This window comes from Gavialis gangeticus, unplaced genomic scaffold (genome assembly GCF_001723915.1).
Source record: "Gavialis gangeticus isolate Ggan-Ray unplaced genomic scaffold, GavGan_comp1, whole genome shotgun sequence".
Lineage (NCBI taxonomy): Eukaryota > Metazoa > Chordata > Crocodylia > Gavialidae > Gavialis > Gavialis gangeticus.
In genome coordinates, this window is record NW_017728993.1 from 2940428 (window position 1) to 2948735 (window position 8308).

Below are 8308 nucleotides of genomic sequence, written 5' to 3' on the forward strand. Positions count from 1 at the left end.
AGCAATAGTGCCAGCTAAGCAGTTGTTCCTAGTGGCAGCAGGAAGCAATAGTAGTAGTGGCAGTGGTGGCAGCAGCTGAGCAATGGCCCCAGCAGAAGCGAGAAACAGTGACAACAGCAATCCCCAACTAAACCCCTGGAGCACATCCTGAGCATGCACACGCATTTTTCCTGGGGACAATTAGCAGCAGCACATATTTGTGCCACTGCTACTTTTCCTTGGGCATGCCCCTGCATGTGCACTGTGGCGCGTGGCAAATTACCATGGGTTGGGTAGGGGAGCCTGGGGCTAGCACCTGGCCAGGCCCCCGCAGCCTTACTGGGAGGCCTCCTGGCACTGCAGCAGCACCAGTCCAGGTGCTCAGAGCCTGACCAACAGCTGGACCGTGGCTCTGGCCAGCCAGGCTCCAATTCAGGTGGTGCATGCTGCTGCCACGTGTGCACCACTGCTTTTTCTGGCATGTTTTTTTTTTAGATACTGGGATTTCCCAGTATCTAATTTGGCCTCAACACTGCAAATATACAGAGTGGCAAACAGATAAACATGAACTATGTGTTTCGTGGTACCTCAAAGCCTTTTGAGACACTGCAAAATGCACATTCCCACTCATGGGGATGTGGCACTGGAGGCAGCAAGGAGTTGCAGCACCAGTAGTGTTCCCTGGTAGCAGTGAAAAGTGGCTGCAGAATGCCAATCCCTGGAACATTCTGGTAGTGAAAAGTAGCGCTGAACTCCAACACAGAGTATGATTCCCTTTAAGTATAGGTGGCAACTGCTCAATGATCTTTCTTATAGATTCCAGTGTGGCTGGTATGTGACCACCCAGCGTATGCAGTCACTAGAGAGTTTATTTTATATTGGGCTAGGGGCAGGACATTCTAGTGGCTCTTTCAAAAATGCTGTTAATTAATTTAACATAGGCGTTCTCTGCATCTTTCACACACCTGAGAAAGGATGTTTTATGTTCAAAAGCTTGTTTAACATCTCTCCCAACTACAAAGATGGTCTAGTAGAAGATATTACCTAACAAATATTTCTTCTTAGGAGAATTTGATAGCAGTTTTCAAGTTCAAATACAAAAAAGTTATTATGAGGTGAATATGTTCTATGTCCACAGGGGACAGAGCAAGAAGAACGGACATACAACAAGGGAGATTTAGGCTGAATATTAGGAAGAATTTTCTAATTGTGGAGTTGGGGAAAGGCTGGAAAAGATGACCTGGAAAGTGTGAAATCTCTGTTGCTGGAAGCTTTTAAGTATAAGTTAGACAAACATTGGTCTAGGATGGTTTAGACAGGGGTGATCCTACCTTGAGCAGAGGATTGGACTAGAAGACTTCCTGAGGTCCCGTCTAGGCTTGTTTTTTCAGGATTATGCCCTTGCCCTCAATGACGCAGTGCTGGCTAAGGCAAGGTGTGGTGCTCATGCACTGCCCTAGAAAAGAAAGCCCGCATATATTCTACATCCTCCCCTGTGAAGATTATAAGAATGTTTCTACACTCATGGCATTAAAAACTTTTTTGAGCCTGAAGTAAATGACAGTATAAATGTTGACAATGTACATAGAACAGGGGTGGGCAAAATATGGTGGGCTGGATCCGGCCTGCAGAGGAGCTTTGTCTGGCCCACAGAGGGTCCCTTGTGTTGGCTTTGAAACTGTATTTAAAGGTCTGTTTTTTAGGAATTGGCATATATATATATATATATGCATTATAAGGGCTCAAGATGAGCAGCAGGTGTTAACTAGATTTCTAGGAAGCTTGGATCTAACACACACAAAACTTCTCATAGCCCTGGAAGCAGGCAGGCTGTCTAGCACGATAAGGCCAATGGATAGAGACAGCCTGAGAACTGAGGGGGGGGCATGTCATAACACAAGATCATAGCTTTCAAGGAAGACAGGTTGTCTAACACAACAAGGACACATAGCCTGGGAACCAAGGATGTATGTACCATACTGCCCCATAAAATGAGATAAGCAACACAAGCTACAAGGCCCCAGAGCAGCAGGGGGGTCTGAATCCCGGTTTTGGAGGAACAGACCAAATTAGGAGAAGGCCCAGAAGGCTACAGAGATGTGTGACCACAGAGAGACAACCAACCAGAGAGAGCCATGGAGTCATCAGGAGTCATCAAGGGGGAAGGAGAATACAAAAGCAGACATGAGATTACCAAAGAGTCCCTCCCTGTCCCTCCTTGCTGCCCCTCCTTCTCTTCCTTCCATCCCTCACCATTCCTACCTCTTCTCCTCCCTGAGAGGGGTCCCCGTCCCCATCCCCGTTCTCCAGGAAGGGTCCCCAAGGCCACCATGAACTGAGAGCATACCAGCAGCCCATCTTATGCACCCCACTGGAGAGGGGTTGTGGGCCTCAGCATCCCACCTCCAGACCGCTGACACCTAAGAAATAGAGTCTCAGAGTGGAGCCTGCATCATGACCAGATGTACTTTGACTCTGATGACAGCCCTAGGATTGGTAGATATAGAATTACGTGATTGTTTGTACTGTTGTTTTTTTGTTATCACTGTGTATCAATACATTTGACAATTATTGAATGGAAAGGTTGTGGTCATTCCAAGGGTTGTGCTCACCCAGAACAAAGGTATAAGGGCTGGGACCTAAATCCAGTGCCAACTCCTTGGTCCTGGCCGGCTGAGGTGCCGCCTGGCTGTTACACATAGTGCCACTCCCTGGGCATGCAGAGGAGTTGGGGAGGTTCCTTCCGGCTGCTGCCATCACTGCCCCCAGGCTTTCGGTTGTGGTGGGGACCAGCACATGCAGCTCTGACCCCGCATGCCCCGCACCAGATCCGAGCTCATCCGTCTGAGTAAAGCAGTGGCAGCATGGGATAGAAACTGTTGGTCAACGTGGAGCAAAATGAGCCCTTCCCCCTCGCCACCACTGGTGCTTCCTGATGCAGCCACCTAAAGCCCACGTGGGGCTGCCCTGCATGTCTGCTATGTCACTGCTGCATCTGGGCTAACGGCAGAGCAGGCACAGGGTAGTTCTGCGGCATGGGTGGCTGCACTAGGAAGCACCAGCAGTGGGAGGGGAAGGGGCCACTTTAACCCCATGCTGAGCAGCAGTTTCTCTCCTGCACTGCTGCTGCTGAGCCTGTGCCCTAGCACCTGCTCTGAGCTGAGCATCAGCAGCGCTAGTGCCAGCACCAGGTAGAAACTATTGCTTGGCATGGGGAGAAAGTGGCTCCTCCCCCTCACCACTGCTGGGCAGTTTTTGGTGCAGCCACCTGAAGCATATGCCATGCCAGACTGCCCTGTGGCTCCATCATCTCCACCTCTTTCCTCCCGTGCCAAGCAATAGTTTCTGCCTGGCTGCTGCTGCTGCTCAGTCCAGGGCCAGTGCAGGGCACGTGGGGTCAGGATTGCACACGCTGGTACCTGCCACTACTGTGGGGTTGGGGGCAGCAGTGGTGGCAGCTGGAAGGAGCTGCCCTAGCCGTGCTGCATGCCCAGGGGAGGCAGAACGTGCCATAGCCAGATGGTGCTGAGTGGGCGCAGGCTGTACTGGGGCTGTGTACTGTTGGCAGTGGTACTCTTTAATGTCTTCACAAATGATCTGGACACTGGTGTCAGAAGTGGACTGGCTAAGTTTGTTGACAACACCAAACTTTAGGGTAGAGTGTCCACACCTGATGATAGGCTGGTGGTCCAGGCTGACCTCAATGGGCTTGCAAGATGGGCAGATGAAAACCTGATGGCATTCAATATGGAGAAGTGCAAGGTGCTCCACCTTGGGAAAGAAACCCACATCAGACTTAGAGGCTCAGCAATGCTACACTCGCTAGAACCATGACCGAAAGAGACTTAGGGGTCATGACTGACCACAAGATGAACATGAGCCACCAATGCGATACCACAGCTGGCAAAGCAAACAAAACTCTGGCTTGCATCTACTGATGCATCTCGAGCAAGACCCAGGATGTCATCCTTCCATTGTATTTGGCCTTGGTAAAGCTGCAGCTGGAGTGCTGCATTCAATTCTGGGAAGGATTTGGTAGAATGTGGAGGAGCTCCACATGAATGTGGGAAGGATGTGAAGAATGTGAAGATTTGGAACAATTTAGGAAGGATGTGGAGAAGCTTGAAAGAGTCTAGAGGACAGCCACACATATGATCAGAGGGCAAGAGAACAGGCCTTATGAAGAGAGGCATCCAGCTGAAATAATTGACCATCCCTGACACGAGAGTGGCCATTCGTCTGGTTTACAGAGGACAGGCCGATGTTCTGGTCCTCTGTCCTCTATTGATATGATACTGGGTGCCTTTATGTCCTGTATTTTTCAGCACTCCCTCCCTCCCCCCTGCCACTGACACCACCGGGGCTGCCTGCAGGAGCTCCCCACTTGGCCCACCACTGATACCACCATGGCTGCCTGCGGGAGCTCCCCGCTCGCTGCCACCACGCCCCCACTGCTGACACCACTGCTGCCGTGTGCGGGAGCTTGCCGTGTCCCCCCAGCCTCAGGAGGCACACAACATTCATGGTGGTGGGACAGTTGCACTAACAGTTGCATTGAATGCAACTGTCCTCTATTCTTGAGGTACCTTGATGGCCACCCTCCCTGACACAGAAGCAGAGTGAATCAATACAAGAGCATACTGCTGCTTTATTGGACCTGGTTATTATGTGTGGTTTTGTCAACAGAACAGACAAAATGATTCAAGATTAGTTTGTAGAGAAAATAAATACACTTCATATTACAGAGTGCTTACCACTTGAACCAAGCCTGACATTAGGGAAGACTAGAACTGTTGCTTCAAATTGAGTTTTCAACGGCAGAAGCAAAAACAATAGGCCAAAGTACAAGTTCAAGCAGTGCAAACACTTTGGCTACAAGTTAAAGGAAGTCATACCAAAAAAAAAAAATCCAAGGGCAATGAAAATAAAGAGCCACAAGTTCCTTCCCTTCATCTTGAAACCCTCAAGAAAAACCACGCTATCATTGCAGCTCTACACTACCTGCTGCAAATTATGCTGGGTAACCAGCAAGAGAAGTTCAGTACAAATATTGTAGAAAAAAGGGCATTTTGATAGGTATGGCATAATGTTCAACTTAAATAATAAGCATGTGAAGTTACTGTGCCAGATGTTACAGCTCTTAGTGCAGGTACAAGGAGTTCCAAATACTTACCTAAAACAATATGTAATATTAATGTTTCTCTGGGTTATCAAATTAGTGTTGAACACTGACTCAGCAGTGTCTATATTACCTGAATCTATACTTACAGAACTTTCCCAGCTATTGAACAAAGATTATAGCTATTTGGACTGCCAGATGGACAAAATCCCTGTTCTTGATTGCCTACATGTAAATGTGACCTTTGCTTCAACTTGCATACCTGTTTAATTCATGTCCTAGGCAGAGATTAGTAATGAATGGCTCCAATACCAGCAAGTATTTCGATAGTCCAGACTTCAGTTTTTTTCTATATAAAAAAAACTAGATTGTACAGTTGTGTACAGTTTTTAAGCATTTTTCAAGATTATACTGTTGGGGGAGTGCTGAGACAAACAATATTAATTAATAGCAGTGCCTCATTTTTAATGGTAAATAATGAATAAGAGCCCCTTTTGCAGCTAAAAACAAGTGAAGGGGAAAAATTGCTTGAAAGGTTTAATAAAAAAAATCATTAGTACGGTTCTCACAAGTGACGCAATTTGAAAAGAGAAATCTAAATTCATCAGGGCAGTGAGAAAAGATAGCTAGTGTAACCTTTGAAAACAAAGGGGGAAACTCACTCACAAAGTAAAGGCACAAACAAGGAGTGAAATAGCTAACCAGGTAATTGAATAAATCCCTCCTATAAAGGATCTACAGCATGAATGTGGGCAAGCAATGTTATACAAGAATAATAGAGCCCTCAGAGTAGTTATCAAACACAAAGGGTTTTTCCATTTTAAATGGGTGTCACACAGGCAAGCCTCAGCAACATACATGAGGTCAGTGGTCTCTAAGAACCAATCTGTAGTCCAGATTACCTAGATGACTTCACTGTGTTTTGAAAGACACCAAAAGAACATGAAAACCATTTACAGGTCATTCTAAAGCACATCAGTTCAGTGGGACTGAAATACAAGTTTGCTAAATGTTGCTTCAGACAGAATGATCTTTTCTTGGACTATCTTTCTATAGTCACCTGATCCATGTCATGTCATTGAATTTTCAAAGGCAGAATTATATGCAAAAGACTTGAAAAGCATTACATTTTTTCAGATCATATGTCATGGTTTGCAAAGTTTATTTCAAACAGCACACATCAACAGAATTTTGAAAAAGAGCTTACAGTTAATTTTGAAGGAAAAGGTTGGAAACCTACAGGTTTACAAGTCATGCAGCAGTGAAGAAATAGGCCTGCCAAATTATTCCATGAATACAAAGTTAAATGCTGCTGAATTACAGATGCCTAAACTCTTGCTGTAGCCCTTCCTGGTCCAATCCTGGACAGCGTCGCCCAGTAACAGAAGGTGTTTTCAGGAGGCGTGTGGAGGGCTGGACCAAGAAGGGCTGCTGCAAGAGCTCAGACTTACCTGACTGGGCACTGAGGATGCAGGGTAGCTCCACCTGGCTGTGGTTGCAGCACCCCAGTTGAGAACCACGAGATAAGTGGAGGCAGCACACCAGCTGTTCTCCCCTGGGGTGCTGTCAAGTTTTTAAGTAGTTATGGAAGGTTCCCCAAAACTTAAAAGGCTGAGAACCACTGCTCTAGCTAGATTGGGCACTAAATGAAAAGAAACTACAGCAGCATTAGAATCCTTAATACCCTTGCTTGGGAGCTGAAGCCTGTGCTGTAGAGGTTTCACAGCTGTCAGTACCCAAGATTAACATGTCCAGGTATAGCTACACATGCTTTCTATCATCCCTCTGTGGAGATATGCCTTAAAGGTTTGCTAAAACAAAAAAGACTCTCTCCCTCATTTTAAGTCAATCATATATAAAACAAGTATCTTTGAAAGAAAGTGCCCTGATGTTCAGATCTAGACTTGGAACCTGCAGCGCTGCAGCCAGCAGTTCTGACAATCCAAACTGTAGCCAGCTGGCCGGTGGGTGACGTGTCTAGTATTTGCATTAAGCTTTGCTTCAATATGGTACATAAAGCAAATAATCCTAGGAATGTACTTAAGTTTTATTTTTGTCTTTTCTTTCCCTGTTTTTGTATTGCCTTAAAAGTACTCTTGTCCTTTCTTCCTCCAAGTGCATAGACAGTGTTAGCTCTGCACCTGCAGAATGTTAATAGAGTTGGGTCAGAGATAATTTGTTTGATCAGGCTGCAGTGGCTGAATAGTTGCTTGATGCATATTGGGTTTTTTGTGCATTATGTTTAGCTCTTACCTTGAATTTTGCTTTTCTTTCTCTCCATAAAGGATTTTCCATTTTTTTCTTATCCCCACAAAGATGAGAAATGGATTTTTCAAAAGATAGGCGTGGAGGGCAGAAAGCTTATTCCCTAACAAAATTGTGTCAGTGTGTGGCATACACGACACTGGGCTATTCATTAAAGAATTCTTCAGATTGGCCAGTTCGTGTTCTGTTTCTTGCAGGTAAATTTGTCCCTTGAATATATATTGGCCTCTTGCTAATTAGAGCTGATTTGAAAATTTGCAGTTGCTCCAAAAAGCTTTTTAAAAAAAAACAAACATTCTTGATGTTGCTAATTTTGTGCTCTCTTTTTTTTAAGGAACTGACTGTGACAAGGAACTGGAAAATTCTCTAAGATCAATAAGGGCACCCCAGCTTGTCAAGTCAGAGTCTGCAATCATTAAACCACCATGCGCTTGTGCAGTGATGTAAGCAGTTGTAAGCCTGTGTGCTACCAGAGGCTGGATCTAGACATGCAGTCACGTGCATTTCCCCAGGGACAAACAGCAACGGCACAATATTTTCCACTGCTGCTTGTCCCCAGTGAATACCCATGCACGCATGCTCTTGTGCACAGCGCATTGCCCCAGGTGGGGTAGAGGAGGCTGGCACTGACCCCAGCAGCCTTACCTGGGGTCCTGGGGGCCTCCTGGGGCTCCAGCGGCAGCAATCCATCCACTTGCAGCCTAGCCGGCAGCTGGAGAACGGCTCCAGCTGTCCAGGCTCCAGTTTCAGGCAGTAGATGCTGCCACCACATGCACTGCCCTGCTTTCTTCTGATGTGGGTTTTTTTGACACCAGGTTGTTGTCAAATCCCCCTCTCCTCCCCGTACACTGCAAATTAGCAGCACGGGGAATGCCTGCATGTGCGGTGCCACAGATGGGTCTGCGGCACCACATACTGCACATGCAGTACCCAAAAGGACCTTGC